The sequence below is a fragment of the Tachypleus tridentatus genome, chromosome 8, assembly GCF_004210375.1.
Source record: "Tachypleus tridentatus isolate NWPU-2018 chromosome 8, ASM421037v1, whole genome shotgun sequence".
Lineage (NCBI taxonomy): Eukaryota > Metazoa > Arthropoda > Merostomata > Xiphosura > Limulidae > Tachypleus > Tachypleus tridentatus.
Genome location: NC_134832.1, coordinates 88,463,639 through 88,488,185, shown reverse-complemented (window position 1 = coordinate 88,488,185; position 24,547 = coordinate 88,463,639). Strand labels below are relative to the sequence as shown.

Here is a 24,547-nt window from a genome sequence, read left to right as displayed (position 1 = left end):
CTACTAGCGCTTTCTCTATCCATACCAGCCGTTTTTAAATATATAATTTTCTCTTCAAGTGGGTTTTCTTGTCATCACGGATTTACCTTTTCTTGTTTCTGGGCAGAAAGTATTATTTCCCAATTGCTTATGCCTCAAGTAAATGGAAAAGACCTATTTTTCTCTTCAAACTTTGCTTTTGTGACCTGGGTAGTGAAATTTTCAATTTCACCCATTTTTCCAGAACATTCCAGGTAGATTCAGTGCTGAGTAGCTGATAGAGAATTTTTTCAAACTTACAAGAATTTTCAAGAACTTTCTAGAATGTTGTAGAACGTACGAGAATTTTGAAGAACCTTCAAGAATTTTCTAGAACTTTCCATCGTAATATATATACAGGGGCTCACCACTTCAGTTTAGTTTTAGCTGTCTAATTGAACACAAAGACCTATCTGATTTTATTAGAGATGACATCAAGAAGCTACAAGCATTCTACAGATGCATTCTGCTATGTATGTGGCCAATTTATCAAGACAGAAGCAAAAATGTAATCTGTTACATCATCTGCTAAAATGTGTGAAGCCTACAAGGCATATTTCAACATGTCTGTCGGGGATCAAGACAAACCCTGGGCACCTCATTTTACCTGCAAGCACTGCAAAAAAAAAAAAACTCTAGAAGGTAAGACTGACAATGTTTGCTTGCATAAATAGTAAGGTTTTGTATTATACAAATTTTAGACCTTTAACATTTAAATATCTTTTAATTTATTTTTTTAGTTTCCAATAGTATAGAATAAAATATCACATATAAAATATTTTGCATGAACCTCTTACACATTACTTGTGGATGAAATAAAGGTACTATTTATAATAACAATTTTATTTTGCTGATTTGCAGGATGGTACAGAGGAGAAAAGAGAGCCATGAAATTCGCTATCCCAAGAATTTGGTGTGAACCCACTGACCACTCAAGCAATTGCTACTTATGCATGGTGGACCCTTTCAAACGTCGGGCTGGCAAGAATGCATCTGCTTTCACGTATCCAGACCTTTCGGACTTTGAACACCGCTACTAAGGAACGTATAACGAAATCATGATGGGAGACTATATTTGGAGGCGAATACGTGAAAGTGATTTACATTACAGTCATAAATCTCGAAAAACGACTCGACATAGACATTTTTGTATAACTTTAGTGTAAATATATGTAAATCTTAATTCATATGCTGTTTTATTCAGACCTTATGTAAATGAATATGTGCAAATTTGCCCGTTTTTACATAGAAAATAGGTTAATTTCTAAATTTCATTATCCAGGTCCCAAAAGCAAAAGTTGAAGGGAATAATGGTCATTTTCTGTACTTTCACAACGTAAGCAATTGCGAAATAACACGTACTATCCAGGAACAAAATTTGTGTTACATATTATAATATGTAATACTTTTTATAGATGGAAAGCGTTTTCTTTTAAAAGAGTTTATTTGTTTGGAATTAAGCACAAAGATACACAACGGGCTATCTGTGCTCTGTTCACCACAGATATTGTAACTCGGTTTCTAGCAATGTGAGTCCAGAGATATACCACTGGGATGCTTTTCTTCTAAGAATAATATTTTTAGGTTACTAATGTTATTGTTTTGCTTTGTCCACACTTGTGAAGTATGAATTAAATGAGTTAAGGACACGTAAAACTTTAGAACTGCAATTTTCTTCAATTGTTAACAACAATAGCAACAAATTACAGTTAATGTTGATGTTTGATTGAATTTCTCGCAAACCTACAAGAGGACTATTTGCGATAGCTGTCTCTTGTTTAGCATTGAGAGACTAGAGATAAGGCAGTTAGTGATCACCATCTACAGCCAACTCTTGGGCAACTCTTTTTGGCAACAAACAGTGTGATTGTCCCTCACTTATAAAGTCCCTTTGGTTGAAAGGACAAGCAAGATTGGTGGGACAGAGATTCGAACCGGTGACTCTCTGGTGGTGAGTCGAGCATACTAACCACGTGACCATACCAGGCCCAGTATTCATTAACGTCTTATCGTTATTAACGAATAAACAGTTTATTTGGAAATTGAAAGGTTTTAGAGATACTTGTTTCGAACATACTTTTATAAATTATTGAATGTGCATATGATATGTTAATAATCTGAAATAATGAATACTGTTTCATTAACACATACTATAAATGGGTTCATCAGACATTTACACATCAGTGTAAATTAAAGATATCAGTGACTGAGTAGTTAGGCACTTACAATGAAACCTGCTGACAGATGAAATATTTTTTTCTACATTTTTGAAGTACTGACCATTTCTAAATGCCCAGACCTTGGGATTTCCCCATCCCACCGTTAGTTATATGTATAACTTTAAAAAAACAAGTGGTTGTTTGCAGGGCTCTTGACCTCGCGTAACAACCTCCTTAACTAGGAATATCATACAAGCTGTTGGAAAGTGTCTTGTAATATTTGGAGCGAATACAATGTCCAAATTCACCTTAGTAGTGATCATAGAGATACAAGATTGGTGATAATGCTGAAAAAGGACTTGACTGAAGTTACTATGGTGTTATTTATACCATTTATGGACATTAGGAATACGTTATACTATTTAATTGACATCTTTAAAGAGTTTTTAAATAGACTATATCAACTCCTCAAAAGATCGATTCGTGGACTGCACTGTGATTAGTCATTGTGTTGTTGGTCATTATAAGAAGAAATGTATTCTTCAACAAGGTCAAGCGCAGCTCTTAGCTTTATGCTCATTATTTGAAGTGACCAATGTGAAAAGTAATTGGAAATAAATACAACAAATATTATTTGATTTACTTTTTACCAGTCACTACAAAAAAGAAGGAAAATCATTTTATCAGACCACATCAAAGGTTTACAGACACTTGTAAAGGAGTTGCGCTCTAAGAGGTAATGAAGTCAGTCTTGACTGTTTCCATAAGTAATTTACAAACTATTAATGAGGTGTCTCGTGATAATTTAAGGAAAGCTGTCAGTTTGAACACAATCTTATGTCTCTTATGCTCGGTGCTAACAGTTTTCTTGTTGACAAGCTCTGATGATTGATGTATTTTAACAAGTAAAGTCAAAGGTCTTTGAAAATGATGCCCCAGTTATATGGGCACTCACTAATATCTCTCTTTGAAAGTCGGAGGGATTTTTGCGGATTAGCTAAAATATGACTCAAGCAATGACTTCACACACCATGTGACTAGTCGTTTTTTGAATTTGTAAATACATGAAGTATCTGAAAATGTGTATCTGAGTGGGAGAGTCCAAATAAATTGGCTTTCCACTGTAAATACATAAACATTTACCAAGAGTACAGTAGAAGCGTGTATATTTTTAACTTATAAGAATGATCAAGATTCAAGATTCACAATTTGTGATGTTGACAAAGGACTAAGCTTGTTTAACTTGAATTATTTCTTACTTTAATTTGCTCTTCTATTTGATTATTAATTAACTGTTTTTTTATTTAACAATTACATAATATATTTAGTAAAAGTACAGCATTTACAAATAAGAAACTCTATGTTAATAACTGCTTTGACACTTCTATAAGTTGAAACATCTGTCAAAATGTCGGTATAACACTCATATTACCCTTAACGTTTTCCTTATAAACCTAATCGCTGGTTATAATTTTTTATTTATTCTTGATAGTGTCAGCGTAAAGATACCAAAACATGAAACCTTTTAATTACGGTCGGCCAAGTAATCTTTTTGTTATGAATTTTAAAAGTTGTCACATAATCATACTAAATCTAGTCACATCTCTAACGTAAGCCAGCAGAAAGTTTGTGGACTTATAACACTAAATATCCATAAGTTTATTCCTCATGACAGACAGGGTACAGAAACTCGTTGTGTTGTTCAGCGCCAAATAAGACAATACCAATAATGAAGGTAATCCCAAGAACTTCAAACACCATAATTTAACAGACTTACAGACGGATTTAGTTGCTTCATACTGAAAACAGGAAGTATTATATAGAGCAGGGGTGTGCGATGATTGGTCCTGATGGGATAGCATAAAAGGTGGATTACAAAATTTTAAAAATATATATGTACAGGACGACCAATAAATATAAAAATTAATTACTTGAAATTATTAATCATATTTAAGATTACGTAGTTCCAATTAAAGATAAAAACAAGTTATTTTATTTATATGTTAATTCTATCCACCTTTCTTTTTGATTGAATAAACTTGTTAGATCTTTATAGAAAGTATAATTCTTTATTTCCAGATCATTCTGGATTCTATTTGACAGCCCAGAAAAAAAATTCAATTTCTCTGAATAGGATTTCATAAGTGGCGGCCCGGCATGTCCAGGTGGGTTAAGGAGTTCGACTAGTAATCCGAGGGTCGCGGGTTCGAATCTCTGTCGCACCAAACCTGTTCGCCATTTCAGCCGTGGGTATGTTATGATGTTACGGTCGATCCCCACTATTCGCTAGTAAAAGAGTAGCCCAAGAGTTGACGGTGGGTGGTTATAACTAACTGCTTTTCCTCTAGTCATACACTGCTAAATTAGGGTCGGCTAGTGCAGATAGCCCTTGAGTAGCTTTGCGCAAAATTCAAAAACAAACAAATAATTCAATAGTGGATAATATTTCTTGTACAAAAGTACCAATTCCACGTAACTGCTTCGGTTAGCAGATTCTATGGATTCATCATAACCTCTAAATACTAATTGTGCTATGTCGATTAATCTTTTTAAAATGTCTCTGTTCCGCTTCATATTTTCATTGTGTATTGGCACATTCATTTTATGTTGACTGTTTAGTTGGAATTCAATCCGTGATTTTCCAAATCTAACTAGGCCTAGAGTTTATATATATGACTGAAAGAAATTTCATGTCTTTTAATTGCCTTATGGTCATTATTTAAATCATCAAATCTCCTTGACTTCCATGTCTCAAATTCACTGTTAAATAATAAACACGGCCATCAGAAAAGCTTCTACAAGTAAGGACAAGCAGTTAAGCAAGATATCATGTCATATTATTTTTACATTGAATTTTCGAGCACACTGCTTTGTTCTTCCACTCAAGCCTAGAGCTGGCATCGATCTATCATTTCTGATTATATCACTAAAAACTTGTTCATTAATAAACTTTCAATAATACAGTTACAATTTTTCCTGTTATCTTGTGAATCTATATTTAACTCTAAAGGGTGACTCTTCACAAAAAATGTATGTGCAGAAAAAATAAGTGTCATTTAATACGATGCCCGAAGCCCCCACACATCACGTGACATCAGATAGGTAACAAATAGACACGAGCACGAAGTGAAGGTAATGAAAAAACAAGTTTCTAAATATCGCAAGAAAATTAACTATGAATTATTATTATTTCTTATTATATTGATTTGTTTATTATACATTTTAATTTATAAAATAGTAATTACGCTAAATCAGGGGTTCGATTCCCCTCGGTGGGCTCAGCAGATAGCCCGATGTGGCTTTGCTATAGGAAAAACACACACATACAAATGAAACGCCAACTTATTTATAAATTATTTATTTCGCTTAATTTTTTAGTGATTTAAATAATTTAATGTACAGACTATAAATTGTCAATAAGTTCCAATTTTGCATGTATTTTAAAGTAACATGAATTGATGATTGCTTACTTTATGTCATAGAAGAGGCCAATATAACATTCAACTTTTTTAAATACAAGTACGAATTTGAAATTTTTATTCCGAAAATTATTCATATAAAAAGCATTTTATAATTTAAAGAATATATTATGCAACAAAAATGTTTTAATTAGAAATAAAGCCTTTTCTAGTAGGAAAAAAGCTAAAATCGATCGAAAAAGGAAGCATTTTGCGAGTTGTAGTTCACACTCTTCCCAACAGTGCTTTCGCCTGTGCAAGGTGATAACTGATTGCATACGGTAAAGTAATTCCGTATCAATCAATTGCATATTTAGCTGACACTTAAAAAATATTATTTTTTAAATACATGTTGGGGAACAATGCTTCACTTGTTTCCATGGGCTGCATGTCTTTGGTACAGAGTATTTTGAACAAGGTCACACTGTAATTAATTATATCTCATAGTTGATTCTAAGTACAGAAGTATAGTTTACGCGAGGGGCATGCCCTCTTACTTTTTCAACGATGGAGAAACATCCCCATCGCATTACGTTAGTACAAAAACTTTTATTTTTCAATAATATACTGGTTTAATCACAAGTTATTATTGCAGTCATGACAAGTTTTATTTTAGATAGAATAATTATCATGTTTCAGGTTATATAAATTGTCCAATACTCTTTTGAAACCCAAATTAAGCTGTTGTATACTTGTTCCGTACAAAACAAGAAAAAGGATATAACAATTCTGATGGTTATTTTAGCTAATCCTATAATATATTTACTTATTTGTTAAATTCAAGTTTTTCAATCACCGAGTACAACAAATAATATATTTTAATAAACTCACAGACGCATTTATATGTTTCATTACATAAAGTTTTGTACAATGCACGACGTAATTCAAATATAGTCAAACCATAGTTTGTTTGTTTTTGAATTTAGCGCAAACTTACACAAGGGCTATCTGTGCTATCCGTCCCTAATTTAGCAGTGTAAGACTAGAGGGAAGGCAGCTAGTCATCACCACTCACCGTCAATTCTTGGACTACTCTTTTGCTAACGAATAGTGGAATTGATCATCACATTATAACGTCTCCACGGCTGAAATGGCAAGCATGTTTCGTGCGACGGAGATTCAAACTCGCGACTCTCAGATTACGAATCAAACGCCTTAACCTACCTGGCTATGCAGGGCCCAAACTGTAGTTAGTTGCGTCTCTAATAGATGACGCTACAAATTTTACAAACACGTCAAGTCTAGCAAATTAAAAGTGTTTTTGTATTCATCATGACTTTGGGTTGTATATAATTCATAGCTTTATAGTGTCCAAAATATTTTATAAAAGTTATTTATAATCATGGCCTGAATCTTATCACTGTATTCAAGCTTGTAAAAACGTAAAGGAAGAAATAAACTTATTTGTAATCACTTACATGGGCTAAATTATTTTCACCATGAAATTTAAAGAAACCCACCAACAAAAAATAATAATATTAAAACAGTGCAATATTAAAGAGTTTCAAAAGAAAACAAGAAAGTGGCAGTTTCTTTGCATTCCATACTTTTAGTATAATCGAAAACTAATTACATCAGTCGTTTTTCAAATTAGTATAAAATGTTGATTTTATGTGCTGTTTTCAAGGGTGGTCAAGGCTCAAATTTTGCTATTTAAAGTATAGGAAATATATTTGTTCACGTGAAATTGTTTATAATTTCACAGAAATTCAAAGAACAGTTTGTTTTTTTCATGATAATTCACCTGCATTTCTGGGGAGAATTTATATATTCGCTTACCAAGCAAGAAAAAACATAAAATACTTACTTGAATGGAGTAACAAAATTATATTTAACTTGTAAACATCAATAATGTCAATAAATGAGTCTCTTGGTTTATCATTCATCACAGACAATATATATGTTTAGCACTGTTTAGTGTAGTAAAGCTAAAAACAACAATTACAAGCTCTATAAAATATAATAGTCGTAAAATTATATTTTAAGATAATACTATAAACTGTACAGAAATATATATGCAACTGTATTTTTCATAAATTACTCATGAAACAATTTCGTTTCATTTAATATTCTTTAAACAAAATCACATTGAAATTTTTTGTTCATTAACAGAATATATCAGTTCAAATGACTCAACATATTACATTTGGGTTAAAGAAGTTATTATCGGATGTTTACAAGCTCGTTAATTTATGTATATTTCATTTTATTTTTATTAATTTTTTCCCTAGTACCTAACACAGATGGCATTAAAGTCACACTGCAGTGAGTAATGGCGATAGATGGTAGTATGTTTTTGTTTTTGAAATAATTTCTGACACTCCTAAATCGTTTTTAGAATTTCTTTTGTTTTAAGGAACGTATAATTGGTGTAAGTATTTCTTTTTAACTTATTGTAATGTTATAAACACATTGATTTTCTTTAGTTGGAGTTGATTTTATTGAAAAATAAACTGCAAGCCATTTACAAGTTTACTACGTAGTGGTAAGTTCTAAGTTGTAGTACAAGCCCTTGACTTACCAAGGATGTGTAGGTAGTGCAAAAATCACACCCAGAAATCACATTATGAAGGATTTCAGTGGGTCATAATTTGTATTACACAATTTATCTTTAAAAATAATGGGTTAAAAAGTATAGATTATACAATAGAAAATAATTATTTTTTCTAACTTTTAAAAATGTCCAACTAAATTTAAAGTAAATATTGTGATTACGGTTATTATTACTAGTCTTAGTATATTGGATATCACAGGTAAGTGGTATTACACAATTTTGGTTAAAGTAAAGTTGTAAAATCGTTATTATTATTTCATGAAGTGTTAATGGCTAATGTGACTATGATGATGAAATAAAACTATGAAAAGAAGGAAGGGAACTCCTTCATTTGGCAGGAATAATAAGAAATTGAACAGATTTAGTTGAGATTCATATACATAAGTTAAAAAAATTGCCAAGTAACATAATATACATAATATTTTCCATGGACTTAAAGACACTGTCCTGTATAAGTTTTTGTTGTTCTAGGTGGACTATAGACTTCTGAGTACTACTATTCTTTGCATAGGCAGTTTTGGTGTCCATAATATCAAAAAATCATTCCTTTTTAAAAGCTGAACATAGCTTCTTTGCACAGATACTGCTGTTAGTGCATGTGCCACTGACTTATTAGGGCATAGTTGGACATTTGATGATATAAAAATATTATGTTTGAGTGGATTTAAGTAGGATGCTATGATTTTGTGGAGTGATTTAGATTGGTTTGGTATTTGAATAAACACACAGCATGTGGAATTTAATTATAATAAATTAAGATTATGCATGAATCTGGATTTAGTTGACAAAGGATACTATGATATAATACAAACTACTGTAACTTGATTATACTTAGAGTACTGGTATTAAGAAGTGGATAGTCCTTATTTTAAGAAGGTTATTGAGTTGTCAGAAAAGGTTTAAAGGAGGAGTGCTAGCATGTTTCTGGAGGTAAAAAAAACTTGCATGAGGATAAGTTAATGTTCTCGCATTTATTTTATCTTGTCAGAGAAGACCTAACTGAAGTGCTCAAAAATGTAAAAGAAATAGATAGAATTGATACTTTTTTTTGCTGCACGTGTTTAGTGGTAACAATGGTAGGAATAGGAAACATAACTGAAAATTTTAGAAGGTAGAAGACATCTTCAAATTAGGAAATTTTATTTTTCAAACAGGGTAGTATGCCCTTTATAATATAATACTGTAATACATGGTAGATAGCAGGATTAGAAGGTGCCAAGAGAAGGTTTGAGTAAAGCTGGGCAGTTAGTGGAATTTCCTGATCGGTTAATAATCAGGTTCATTAATTGATTATTCTCACATGAAGTAACTGAATAAACTTGTTACAAATCGGGTAGCAATACCTTGTCAGAGCACAAATATACCATTGTGTAGCTTAACAAGCATAATCTATTTTAATTTCTTGAATTCTTAGAATAACTGAAAGTAGTAATAATTTGAAACCCTAAAATTTTGGATTAGTTATTTTCATAACAGTTGATTTAATCAAATTTAGATTACTGGATGATTGGAATAATTTCAAACAATAATAATCAGTAACATAAGTTGATTATTTGCATGGCAATAATTGACTTAATCATAATTGTAACTACTGGAAAGTAGGATAGTTCTTATTTGCAGGTACAATTTAAGGTTGAAAATTTTAAAGCTTTCACACCCTAATTTTGTTCTAATGTATATAAAAAAAGAAATAAATGCTAAAGTTCATCTGTTTTGTATTTAGAGATTCATGATGATAAGTGTTCATACCGATATCAACCATCCTGAGATATATATTTAGAGGTTGTTTAATGAGACAAAAGTTCTAAAACATTATACTATATGTACTATGTAATGTAAAACATATTTGTTATACCTTATAAATGATTTATTTAAAATATATTATTTTGTTGCATGTGCAGTAGTGTATGATTTTGGTGTGGTTAATCACTTTCATATTGTTATTGTTTTCTTTTTGCTGTGAGGAAAGCATCTTTTATAATTCTGTACAATTTGAAGGAGGAATTGCTTGTTCTTTCTTTGTTATGATGACCTCTCGATAAGGGTCATATCACTTTTAGCATCTTCATTTATCATATTCAAGGGTTGAACTATCTGTAGTTGCCCATGTGTAGTCCTCTTTCAGCTACCATGACTTGGAATCAATCTAGAAATCCAGGTGAAATTTTAAGGCATCTGTAGAAGTCTGTTTTGTTCTTTGTGATGAAATCTTCAACTGACTTGACCTTATGGCCAGTTAACTTAAATTATCCAATAAACATTCATGTTTTAAGAGTATATAATGCCTTGGCTGTTCATCATGCACAATTCATTTCTGCAAGTGCTATCAATTGCATTCCACAAGTAGGAATGCTACTGGGTCATTCCATGTCAAATCATCCAGATTTTGGAAATTTTTCCAGGTACTCCCTCGGAATGCCTTGAAAAAAATTCACATGTGCTTATCTACCCGAATAATGAAAAACTGCCAAAAATTAGATCAACATCTCTTAACAGTTTCTGATCTACAGCCCTGTAAAATTTAGTTAATTATTTTTTATTTGTGGCAAATTCATTTTTGGGCAACTTTGGCTGCTTAAAGCTGCAAGAGTAATGGTGGTAGAAGGGTGAAATTTGCTACACTGACTGAATTAATCTCACAGAATTCAAAAATGGTCTCAAACAAAGTTTATCTTTCTCATGATTTGCATAGTGAGGCTGTAAAATCACCTGAAAACCCAAAATCATAAAAAAACATTGGTTTATTTAATAAGCTATAGCTCTAAGACTTGATATGATACAAAGCTCAATTTTCTTTTCAAATTTCCTATAACATATCAGTTGATAAATCAGCAATTGTTGTAATTAAAAGTCTATTAAATCTTCTATAAAAAAATGTAGTTCCATGCAAATTTTTATGATTTAGTTAAAAATAGCCCTACTTCAGGCCACAGTTTGACCATGTCACCAGTTATTCAGCCTTTTCAGATTTTTACCATATATTCTTACATCTCTGAATATGATGTAGAAAAAAAAATCAGGATGGTGTTTAACCTACTTTTTGAGTTATAATTTTTTAAAGTGTCCTCTGACCATATGTTGTTTACTTGAAAAAAACAAATGAATTCAGGTGTGTTACTGTGTGCAAATATATCCATACAATTTTGAAATAATTTATGAATCCCATTGAAATATTCTAATCAGCCTTTACCATATATTCTTACATCTCTGAACATGATCTTCAAAAAATTCAAAGTTGTGTAAAATAATAAATTATCAAATTTTAAGTGTCTCTGATATGTACCAATGGGCAAAGGACCACATTCAGGGCATTCAGTTCTTTCTTGTCAATCAGGAATCAGTCCTGCAGAATTGTGTAAAGTTTGATCAACTTGAGCACTATGAAAAATGCAAAACTGTGACAGGTATAAGGTAACATCACAGCTTTATTCCCCACTCTACCAACAAATTATATATGAGAAGGCTATCAGATGATGATGTGTACACAGTTGTAACTGTTGGTAGTAACAGTGAAAGTGATGCTGCAGCAGCTCAAATAGGGTCTAATGATAGCAATGACAATTATCAGCCAGGGAAATATGTGGCATGCTTATACAATCATGAATGGTATGTGGGAAACATAAAAGATAGATCAGATAAACATTCCAATGTGTTGGTGTCATTTATGAAGAAATCAAGAAATGAACTGTTCTCATGGCCTGCAAGGTCGCATAAAGATGAAAGCTGGATTCCTTTTCAACATATTCTTTGTCTGATAAGTGCGCCTACTGTGCAAGGCAGTAGTGCTCGCCACTATGTTCTAAGTCAATGTGATCTCAACATAATCAAACTCAAATTTCAGAAATTTATTTAAGCTATCTGAACAAAGCAATGTTTATTTGATGTTGTTAAGACTAATTTAATGCCAAAGCAGTTTTTGAAACATTTCATTGTCATGATTATTGCAGTTTGGTATGACTATAATCTTTCTCAGTTATCCCCTGTTGTAGCACTGTGCTTTTTGTGTCTGATTTACCTTTGTATTTATTATATTATGAATCTTAAACTCAGCCATATCTGCATAACTGTAATGCATACACAATATATTTGCATTGCCATGTGATCTAACTAGTTATGCCAATAAACTTGTTCAGAAATGAATTAATTCTTTCTTGTTTCTTATAACTTCATTATTTAACACTGTGAAAGGCTGGTTAGAATATTTCAGTGGGATTCATAAAATTCTGACAGGTATTTTTCAAAATTGTATGGATATATTTGCACACACTAACACACCTGAACTGAATGTTTTTTTAAATAACAAACATATGGTCAGAGGATATTTTAAAAAATTATAACTCAAAAGTAAGTTGAACACCATTCTGATTTTTTTTTGTAGATCATATTCAGAGATGTAAGAATATATGGTACAAATCTGAAAAGGCTGAATAACTGGTGACATGGTCAAACTGTGGCCTGAAGTAGGGCTATTTTTAGCTAAATCATAAAAGGTTGCATGCAACTACATTTTTTTTAGGAGATCTAACGGACTTTTAATTACAACAATTGCTGATTTATCAACTGATATGTTATAGGAAAGTAGAAAACAAAATTCAGCTTTGTATCATATTAAGTCTTAGAGCTATGGCTTATTACATAAACCAATGCTTTTTATGATTTTGGGTTTTCAGGTGATTTTACAGCCTCACTATGCAAATCCTGAGAAAGATAAACTTGGTTTGAGACCACTTTTGAATTCTGTGAGATTAATTCAGTCAGTGTAGCAAATTTCAGCCTTCTACCACCATTACTCTTGCAGCTTTAAGCAGCCAAAGTTGCCCGAAAATGTATTCTCCAAAAATAAAAAAAACACTTAAATTTTACACGGATGTAAATCAGAAACTATTAGAGATATCGATCTAATCTTTGGCAATTTTTCATTATATGGGTAGATGAGCACATGTGAAATTTTTCAAGGCATTCTGAGGGGATCACCTGCATCCCTCTGGATGATTTGACATGGAATTACCCTGGTACCGAGACAGGTCATGCCTAGTTCAAGAAGTTTTAAATAATCATCTCGTGTTTGGTTAACCTGAACTTGTAGTAAAGTCAAAAACACTGTCTTTAATTTTTTCTATGGCCTTTGCTACTTCCATGTATTTCCAAGATTGTTGAAATTTATTGAAAATTGTAACATCAAGATCATAGAAAATCTCCATACAATCTTTGAAAAAACCATCCAAGATAAGATATAAGATATACCATATATTTCTGATATTAGCAATAAAATAAGAAACATTCAGAAAAAAACTTACAACAAAACATAATATTGCAGGAAACATTAAATCCATTCAAAATCCAGGTACAAAACTAAAATCCATACTATGTAAAAACTACAGTGACAAACATAACACCAACATTATTTATAAAATACAACACAACTTCCACAACTTTTTTTGTTGGGAAAACAAGCAGAAACATGGAATCCAGATTCAAAGAACATTAAAAAACCTTTGCTTGTTTCTGAACACTACAAATCAAATGAGTACAATATAACCATAGAAAACACCAAATACTAAGTAGAGAAACAAATATTAACAAACACAAAATCAAAGAAGCTTTATGTATACAAGAACTCGCACCAAAGTTAAATCAGTATAAAAGAACATTTTTATACCGAAATTAATAATCTAACATCTAACTGCAACACCACTTACAATCTCCTCTCTAAGATATGCCCAACAATGGACAAACACTCTTTGTTAACTGAAGATGACCTAAAAAGGTCAAAATATTGTCCTGTACTTTATTTTAATTAAAGTTTTAATACTCATATCAGCTGTTTTTATAATACATCTATTATAAGGTGCTGAACATGCCAAATATAAACAATTCTTACTTTATTTTCATTGTAATGGTACAAATATTCAATTTCTATGACCATTTTTGCTTGCTGTTGTATCAAAGCAAACTTTTACATGACCAATGACTCCACACTTTTCTAGCAAATATACGATAACAGTAGCTTGACATATTTACAGTGCCAGAAATCAACTTTGGAATACTTAAGAATTGATTTACTGCTGCTCCAGACAGGATCACTGGCAAATGATACACTAATTCTAGAAACTACAATCATATCATACAGAATATTTCAGAAGTAAAAGGTAACTGTATGGTGTATTTATATATGGAATGTTCTTGAACATTCTAAATAATGTGAAATACTCTGGAATATTCTAGAATATGTTATGATATTTAAAAATATGGCAGAATATTTTATAATAATATATTAAAACATTTCAGAATAAGTTGGAACCATCCAAAAGTGTTTTGAATATTCTAGATATTATTCAAAGTACAAGGTAAAATTTTAGTTACCTTAACCAACTCCTTAAATGTTATTCAGTATGGATAAGATTTGATGTGAATTAGTTGTTTATGTATTGGAACAAAAAGAATATATTCTCTCTACTTTTCATTTTTGTTGTCTACAATTTAGTATACCATGTTTGCTCCATATTTCACCATGGTCAATAGTAACAGGTAATTGAGTTTAGTGAAAATATGAATTGCCAAGTAACATTTACTCTTCAATTAAAATTAAGTCATAATTAATGGTTGAAAGATAGGATTGAATTCAGGGATAAATGTATTTTATATATATATATATAATTTTATATACTTGTGGTCTAAGTTGTATTAGACAAACAACTAGAAACTTAAAATTTAGAGTGAAAGAACATCAAAATGCAGTGGACAAATTAAAAATGAGTGAATCACCTTTGACAGAATATGTGACACATTTTGCTTATTCTCTGGGATAATGAAACATACATACTTAAACAGGTAATGGAAAAAGATAAACTAAATATAAGAAAATCTTTAGAAATTGTTAAAAATAAAATCAATATAAATAGAGATTAAGGCCCAGGAGCTATGTGAGTAAACTTGTGGAAGTTATTAATGACATCACTGTAAACATGCTAATTATATGCATACATTTTGGTTTATTAGTAATTTTATGTGTACTTTGTGGTTTATCCTCCTGCAAATGATGGAAGTATTCCTACCAAAACATGTAGAGCTCTTAAAGATTTTAATTTGTATTTTTAAACTTCACAAGGATTATTGTGCAAGTAAAAAACAGTGTTTGGTTTTATTAATTTTATTTAAAATATTTTGCACAAGAACTATTTATGTTCTGATTCACTGTGTCTCTCCAAAAGAATATTTACATTTAATATTACCATTAAGAAGATGATAAATAGAGCCAATTAGTTCACTAAAAAGCCTCATCTTCCACTTGCATAAAAAAACAATTTGGCTACATTATTTTCTACTTGAAAAATAATCACTTAATTTTAAGGTACATTTTGTAGCCTATCATCTTTGTATTTGACCATCCTTCAGTACCTATAAAGCAATAATGCTGTGTTATATTTCTATGATAGAGACATCAACTTTGCATATCTGAACATTGGTCTTGCATGCTCTAATATTTTATATCCTACTTAAACGGTTTTTGAAATATTTAATTTGCAAATTTCTCTACCCTCGACAATGAACTCTGTCCTGGTACCATATATAAGTACTTCACTTTTTCTCAACAAAGTGTTGGTTACAGTTTTATCTAATAAAGTATTATGCATCATCCCCATTATGGATTGCAATTTTCATGCTGCCTTGTGAATTTCAGTATAATTATAATTTAGGAAAAAACAAACTACATTAGACATGATATACATGGGGATATTATCTGTAATATGTTTACCTTTAATCTAGTACAATACTTGAATTTGGTGTTCCAGTCTTCCCAGTATGTTGACCCACATTTGATGCAGAGGGAGCACCAACTGCACTCTTGATCAGTTTGAAAAGAATGCCCTTGTATGGTACTCCAGGATGGTTTCTTTTATACCCGAGGTCTTTTTCAGTGCACACAACACACACATGATTTCCAGACATGCCTGCATTGTTATCATTGAACTGTAAAGCAGTCTGGTGCAAAAAAAATGTTACTCCAACCTGCATCTAGAACATTGGCCGATTGAGGACCATGCCTCCTGGCTTGAAGACTATCATCATCACTTTCAGATTCTTCTTATAAACTTTCTTCATCTTCAACTGATTCCAAGTCATCCTCAGTATACATTTGATTAAATTCCTGTTCATCATTATCTGATTTATTTAATTTTCGCAATACCTCAGGAGTTGTAAACATCTTTGGCCTTTGTCTTTTCTCACTCAAGGTGTTTGGTTCCAGAGAGCTACGCTTCATGGTACAAACTAGCAAATATCTTTACCAAAACAATGAAATTGGCATTAACAGGAGTCTGCCATTTACAAACTAATATTAATACTGCACTCACAACCTACCTTTATTTTAATTAGCTGATTTATATTTAGTTTGACCTCATTTAAATGTGGGCATTTCCCATTCCTGCTATATGGGGAATTCGGCTGATAGTCAAGTCTGAAATTTCCAATAACCTAGGAATGTGGCCTGAGCGGGTTAAAGAGTGGTCTGAGATATTAAAGTATGAAGACCTGGTGTGAAAACTATAGAAGAGACAAAAATACAGCCAACCTTCTTAAGAAATATGGCACATGATGATGATGGATTCCCAAAGATCCATTTGCTTATTTTGGTTGTAGCAAGTGAGGTATCTTACCAAATTCAACACAATGTTTTTTGCTGTCCATTTTATTTATCCAGTGAGAAACATTTTATGGGGCTGTGTTCAGACTTCTGTCAATGTTTTTTTCTTTTGTATTTGTTACATACTTCTGCCTCTGCTTGGGAGTTTTCTTCTATCCAATGACTGTTTTTAACAACATCTGGTGAATTGTAAGGAGGAGGGGGTACTTTTGTTACTTTTATTTATCAGGGTCCCTTACATCATGCTTTCAATGGATCACACTTAGTGGTGATTGTTACCCAAACAGGTGTGCTTTTTTCAGAATAATTCTACACTAGCAACTAATTTGATTATTTTCACTACTAGTTGATACAGGCTCTGTAGAAGTAGTCTTTCATAATACCATCTAGGTGCTTACCATAGGTTATTACCATATTATTATGGACTGTCACTCATGCACTATCATGAGTTAAGATACATGGGATTTTTTCTGTCTTTACTGATCATTTTATTAAATAAATCAGGAGTGATTTGCTTTTAGAAATTCAGAGAACTTGATTCCTTTCCACTGTTTCCAGAGCATTGTGTCTCAGGATTTTCCAATAGACATTACCTCCCAGATTCTACTGGTGGAGCTAGGGAGCCTTTACCACACCCAGTTTCCAGTCACTGAGGTGATAGACAGAGGATTTTCCTTCAATGTTAGTTTGTGTTCCTCTGCTCTTAGAGAAGAGGGTGAAACTAGGGGCACTCCTTTTAGAGTCCCTGGATGTTTCTCCCAGATGTCATTAGGAGTTGCACCAGCCTCCTCATAGTTCAAGTTCAAATTTGACACTATGCTGTCTGGTTTTGATGCACATTGTCCTTTTCTTGTATCATGATTGGTCTCATATATTGTTTAAGGAAGGAGGGCCATTATCTCCTCATAATTCCAAATGCAAAGTAGTTCCATCCTAGGCCCTTGGGTGAGCCCAGGTGTCACATTCTCTCCATAATTCCAAGAACAAATGAAATACTCCTTGCCCACTTGGTTAGGGAGTGAGTATAAATGTTTGTAATTTTAGACGAGTGCTGATCCTTTAGTTGAGTGCAGCATGCACAGTTCTATCGTTATGAGCCTGGGGTGTTGCCTTTTGAACTTTGTCAAGTGGAGGAGAAAGTTTTTTTTGTCATTTTGGTGGTGTTTACTTTCTTGGTATGATTCCAGTGGTGCAGAATGTATCACTGTGGTTACAGGTTGGGATCCAATCAATCATATATGTCTATAACATTGCAGTACAATCGTCCTAGCCTCCAATGTGAGATGTAGTGATAGGATTCCTTAATTCAAACCCTGAACTGTGTAAGAGCATACCATATCTGGATGTGGTATGGTTCTACTAATATACCACTTTTATCTTGGCACACCACTGTCCTGTGCAAATACTTTCTGTATAAATCCTGCCATCTCCTTAATCTGGGATTCTAGCTGTGTTGTCAGCAGATGTTATGTTTAGAAAATTAAAATTTTCTTAAACTGAAAATGTATTTCCAGTAATACTTTCACTGAAACTCCTGCTCTACCTCTATAATAAAACCCAGTGCAAGTCTCAAAAAAGTGATTACATTATCTAAGTGAGGTGTCTATATAAGAATGTGTACAGTGTCTTGCCAGGTTTCAGAAAAAAAGACAGTGTCTCACCCAAATATTTTCTTTATGTACTCTGCTGTACTTATTCCCTTTTTTATTAACTTTTTAAGACATCTTGGAAGTTTGGTTGCAGTGTTAGGCTTGTTTGTTTCAAAATGAGAACTTAATTATGTCAGGCAAATTATTTCAAGAGTATTTGTTTCCATGTGAGAATCTAATTAGGCAGGTAATTTGGTAATTATACGTTGTATTTTTCAAGATGAGAAATTACACGTTGGAAAAAAATTTGTCACTTTGTTGCATAAAATTGGTATCTTATTAGAAAGAAATTGTTCTATTTCAATAAAACAATTGTCAAACACATTTTTCAGTCAAATACAAGACTAAAAATTAACAAAAAGTTATTGGAAAATAAAAAAGACATATGAAAAAAGCAGTTTTGTGTGAACCTGAAACAAAAAATGTGATGATTCATTTCATGTAAAGAAAAACTTAGAGCAATTGCCCACAATTGAAAGATTGTTGAAAAACACTTTTTGAATATATATAAAAGTTAAAGAAATGTTGGTAGTTGACTTCATTTGATTACTGCATTCAAGTCTTATAGATATAAGTTTTTCACAAGTACCTGCAGTAATGCATTGGATACCTTCTCAATATCCTCAGGCTCTGTGAAATGTTCATGCAGTTATACTGGCTGGGGAAGACTGTATAAACAACCATTGCAAATCTTGAAATAATTGTTTCAGAGCATTAATTGGCTACAAGTATTCATCATTTTGAAAGGTTGTACAGAGTTTGTGAAAAGATGAGGCAGTAGTATTAATCATAGTTGTGCAGGAGAGTTATGGTCAACCTTTAAGGAAACATCTAATTATTTCAGTAATTTTTTGCCCCAGTGGGACATTGTCCTGGATCTGCTTATATACAATACCAGGACAAAGGGAGCATTGACAAGGGTGGAGAAATTTACAAATTAGAAATTGTAAAGGGCATGTAAGAGGGGTATAAAAGACTGGAGCATGCAATATCAATGCTTAGATAGGCAATTTCAATGTTGAAGAATAGATATATTTTCAGCAGAGATAAGTATTATTAGAAATACCTTTTGTTGAGGAAAATGTTAACTAATCAGTACTGTCACTTATTTGTTACATTTCACCTAATCAATTATGTGTACTTTAAGAAAATTACTGTAGTAACTTGTATTCTACTTGTATTGCATAAATTATGTACAGTAAGCACTCAGTTGATGTCAAATGATAAAATTAAACTGGCATAATTTTCATTTCAGCAGTAACCCTAAACTACAGGTAATCCTCTATAACTTATTTGTGAGTTTTGCTTTTCCTCTTAAAACTTAATTACAGTGAAGAAAGAAAACAATTCATGAATGGTGTAGAAGCCCAATCTGTTAATTGATTTACTTCTCCCTTTGCAGTAAATTATAAGTTGCAGAATCATTTCTTAAGTACTGCTAGTCAGAGCAAACCAAAGAAATAGAATGGCCCTCCTTATAATGATGTATCTTATTTTTACATAATTTGTATTCATGGAAGAACACCTTAATACTTAAGGAACTGTTTAGGCTGGGAAGGTTGTTAGTCAATTTCTTTATCATTAGTAAACGTTGTTTTGTAACAAGTTAACATGTTATTAGAATTTTATAAATTTTATGACCATTATAATGTAATCTTTTTTAATCTGTTTAGCATATATTGGACCTAAAAGCTCATTAGAACATTTTAAAAAGAATTTTATGTGGAATAAAACTAAAATAATCCTGCTTTAAATAATGCACATAGATTACATGCTTTTGTTGTATCATTTCTACTGAAACGTATCAGAAATACTTGACAAGTAATATATGGTTTTATGCATTTATAATACCAACATATAAACAAAGTGGCAAATATTATACAAGTCGTGTACATTTACATGTTTGAGCTAATGGATTGACCCAGTGACAACACTTAATGTACATGGTAGTTATAAAAAGTATTCTTCTTGATTCTGAATTCTGAAGTTGATGTTACCACTTCTGGGGTCACAACCATAACAAGCACTATGCTGCAGGCCTCAGGAGTGGGTGACCAAGTAGAAGATTCATCAATGTTTATTCACAGAGAAATTGAATGTTACTTTGGTCAACCTCTCACTCTAAGCCTTGCCCCACTTCCTCCTAAACATCCTGAGTCTATTCAGGCTCACCTCTATCCACCCTGAATTTTGCATGAGGATTTAGTTCAGCCTACTACAGTTATTTTGGATTTTGTTTTTCAGGTATGTGATGTTTTATCCTTAGCTGCAATTTTTAATGAACTACGTCTCTCCTGGTTGCATGACCTAACTTTACATCCCTATTTGGGTACATACTGACTGATTTGACTCACAGTTAAGTGATGGGATTAGCATGCCTCATCCCCAAAGGCATTAAGATCATTTTGCTCTTGCATATAATCATGCAGACTATTTTTCTAGACCAACAGTTGTTAGATTCTGTTTTACTTGTATTGAGAGTAGTTCCCAAATCTCCTGTGACTCTAACCCATGTCCAGTTTTTTTACCTTCATTTACCCCTTACAGCTCTTTTATGGCATCTGTTTACCATCACTTTCTTCTCTGAATCATATTCACCAGCATCTTCAAATAGCTTCTTGAGTGGGCTGATTAAACAAATTATAGAAATGCTTTCTCCATCCAACACAGTATATTTTCCATTTTGGTATTTCTCCAACATTGAACTCAGGTGGGCCCAATCTTCTCATCTCTTACTTCATTCCATGAAATTGTTAGTTCACCACACCTTTTCAGGTTCCTCCTTTCTCCTTCCGAGATTCTATCCCTTTTGTGTATGTGGTTTTCAATGACGTTACTATTCTCCCTCAGTCACACAGATATCTAATCCCGACAGTGGGCTCCTCACAGATCAATGGAACCTTTCTCAGGATCCTTTGACAGCTCTCATTATCCTTCCTCATAATCTGACAATCTTTATTGGTTGTTCAATAAGGCCTGTAAGTTGGTGGGCATCCTGTTTCCCCATTATCGTCCAGATTTACATTTGTTCATGGACAGATCTTTCTTCTGGTCTAGGGTACATGTGTCATTCACCAAGAAGCTTTGGATTATTGGTTTGTCAATTAGAAGTCCTTACATATCAACATTCTCAAGTTTATTGTGATCTGTCGTGATTTGAATCACTTTCTTTCTCTTGCAAGACATTGTCTGGTGATAATTCATTCCAACAATCCTGTGATGGTAGCACTGTCGAGGTTTACGTTCTAATCTGGATGACATCAAAACACTGATTGCTTCTTACCATCCTGTATATCTTTCTTTACAGGAAACATTTCTGAATTCTGCCGGTACAGTCACCTTTCAACAGTTTTCTTTATACAAAAATAACAGACTATGTGATGGACGAGTGCATGGAGGGGTGGCACTGTTGGTTGATCAGCATTTGCCCACCCTGTCTTTGTCGCTCAATACACCCTTGGAGGCCATAGCCATACGTGTTTTCTTTGGTCGTACCATCACTGTTTGGACGAGTGCATGGAGGGGTGGTACTGTTGGTTGATCAGCATTTGCCCACCCTGTCTTTGTCGCTCGATACACCCTTGGAGGTCATAGCCATACGTGTTTTCTTTGGTCGTACCATTACTGTTTGTTCTCTCTACCTGTCTCTTGAAGAAACCTATGATCAATCAGAAACTTGATGCTGTCGTTGAACATTTTGTCATCTCCCTTTTTAATCCTGGGAGATTTAATAAACATAATCCTTTCTGGGTGGTACTGATATTGATGGGGAGAGGTCGCTTCATAGAATATATGCTCTCAGATCACAACCTTTCTCTTTTCAATACTAGTTTTTCTACTTCATCTACTTCTACTAGTCAGTCCTTTACTGCTTTTGATATTTCAGTTTGCTCCCTTTACTATTCTCCCACTTTTCATGAAGGGTTGACAATAATCCACGAGGCAGTGATCATTTTCCTATACTTTTGAGAGAGACTGGTCGTGGTCGATGCCACCCAACCCACGTGCCCTGGTAGAAGCTGGATCAAGCCAACTGCCCCTCTTTCACTGCTCTCGCAGAACTTGATCCTTCCATTGTCTGTAAATCATCAATAGATGATTGTGTGGTAGCAGTGACTGACTGTATTATACATGTAACTGCTCAGTGTATTCCAAAAACCTCAACACGTTTTCCACAATATCCTTATTCGTGGTGGAATCCTGCCTGCCACAGGGCACGGAAGGCTCAACACGGACCTGGGATGCTTTTCGTAGGTATCCCACACTCTTGAACTGCATTGCTTTCCAGCAGGCCTGTTCACATGCTCGGCAGATAAGACGTCAGAGCCAGAAGGAATCTTGGATTAAGTTCACAACCAGCATATCTTCTACCACCAATTCCAAAGTCATACGGGACAAAATTCGAAAGGTCAACTTGAAATATAATTTTGTTCCCCTCTCGGTCTTGCTTTCTGATGGTTAGGGGCCCAGTATGGCCAGGTGGTGAAGGCACTTGACTTGTAATCCGAGGGTCGCGGGTTCGAATCCCCATCACACCAAACATGCTCACCCTTTTAGTCATATGGGCATTATAATGTGATGATCAATCCCACTGTTCATTGGTAATGACTAGCTGTCTTACACTGCTAAATTAGGAGTAACTAATGCAGATAGCCGTTGTGTAGCTTTGATCGAAATTCAAAACAAACCAAACGTGATGGCCAGGAAGTAGCTGATACTCTAGGTGAAATCTTTTGCTGGGTATCTAGCACTTGTGCTTCATCTTCCACCTTCTTAGCCATGAAGACTCAGGCAGAGCAGTCATCTCTTTCCTTTCGAACTGATTGTCTTTGTGACTATAATCGCCCTGTTACACTGGTGGAACTCAAACTGGCTCTTCATCAGTCTGATAGTTGATTGGTCGGACCTGATAATGTACTCTACGAGATGCTGCGCCATCTATCTCCTGCTTTTCTTCCTATTCTTCTGATTGTTTTAACTGGATCTGGCAGGAGAATGTTTTTCCTGATCCCTGGTGCCAGGCTATTTTCCTACCTTTCTCTAAGCCTGGGAAGGATCCCAAAATTCCTTCAAACTACCGTCTAATTGCTTTGATGAACTGTTTCTGTAAGACCTTGGAAAGGATGGTTAATGCTCGTCTTGTTTGGTTCCTCGAATCAAACAACCTCTCGCCCACCCAGTGTGGGTTCCAACAACAGTACTCCACCATGGACCACCTGATTTGACTTGAAACGTCAGTCAGAGAAGCCTTTCTGAAGTGACAACATCTTGTATCAATACTTGTTGATCTTTAGAAGGCATATGATACTACATGGAGGTGTATAGCATTATGCGAGCTCTTAATTTATGTGGGTTACGTGGTCATTTACTAATTTTTATTAATTTTTTTTAATGGACAGGTGATTCCAAGTTCATGTGGTTTCGACACTTTCCCATTCTTTTCTGCACAAACCTGAGTCCCTCAGGTCAGCGTTTTGAACGTAAAGTGTAAAGTATACTTCAGTATAAAGATTAATGCAATCATTGAAGGAGTCCCTTTTACTGTTGCAAACGGGCTTGATATCGACGACTTTCACATCTCATGTCTATCGTCAAACATGAGGTATATTAAGCAGCAGTTACAGACTGCTCTCAATCATTTACTGAAGTGGACTACAGCAAACGGTTTTTAACATCTCTCTCTCTCTCGTAAACCGTTTGCATGCACTTTTACTGCCAATGGGGTATTCACCCTGATCCTGAACTCTATATAGGTGAAGTTGTACAACTTGTGGTCCATGATACAAAGTTCTTTAGGCTTATCTTTGATTATAAGCTGACCTTTATGCTACACATAAAGCAGCTACAAGAGCACTGAACATCCCCTGTGTTCTCTCGCGTACCACTTGGGGAGCTGATCGATGTTCTGTGGTAAAGATATATCATGCTGTTGTTGGACCAAAACTCGACTATGGGTCACTGGTTTATGGCTCTGCCAGGACCTCAGCCTTGAAGATGCTGGACCCGATTCATCATCAGTGACTTTGTCTCTGCATAAGGGCTTTCTTCACTTCCTCAGTTCAAAG

General features: G+C 33.6%; 1 protein-coding gene across 6 annotated transcripts in view; it reads left to right on the top strand.

The window, feature by feature from the left end:
• Window positions 1–7,879: 7,879 nt before the first annotated feature.
• The window catches only part of LOC143222881 (EH domain-binding protein 1-like), a 139,611-nt gene continuing 122,943 nt past the window's right edge, over window positions 7,880–24,547 (top strand). For 3 of the 6 annotated variants that reach the window (XM_076450012.1, XM_076450011.1, XM_076450006.1), the window contains exon 1: window positions 7,880–8,006. The gene's annotated coding sequence lies outside the window, so the exon portion shown is untranslated. The remainder of the gene's footprint in view (window positions 8,007–24,547) is intronic. The other 3 variants (XM_076450007.1, XM_076450009.1, XM_076450008.1) reach the window with 2 other exon arrangements.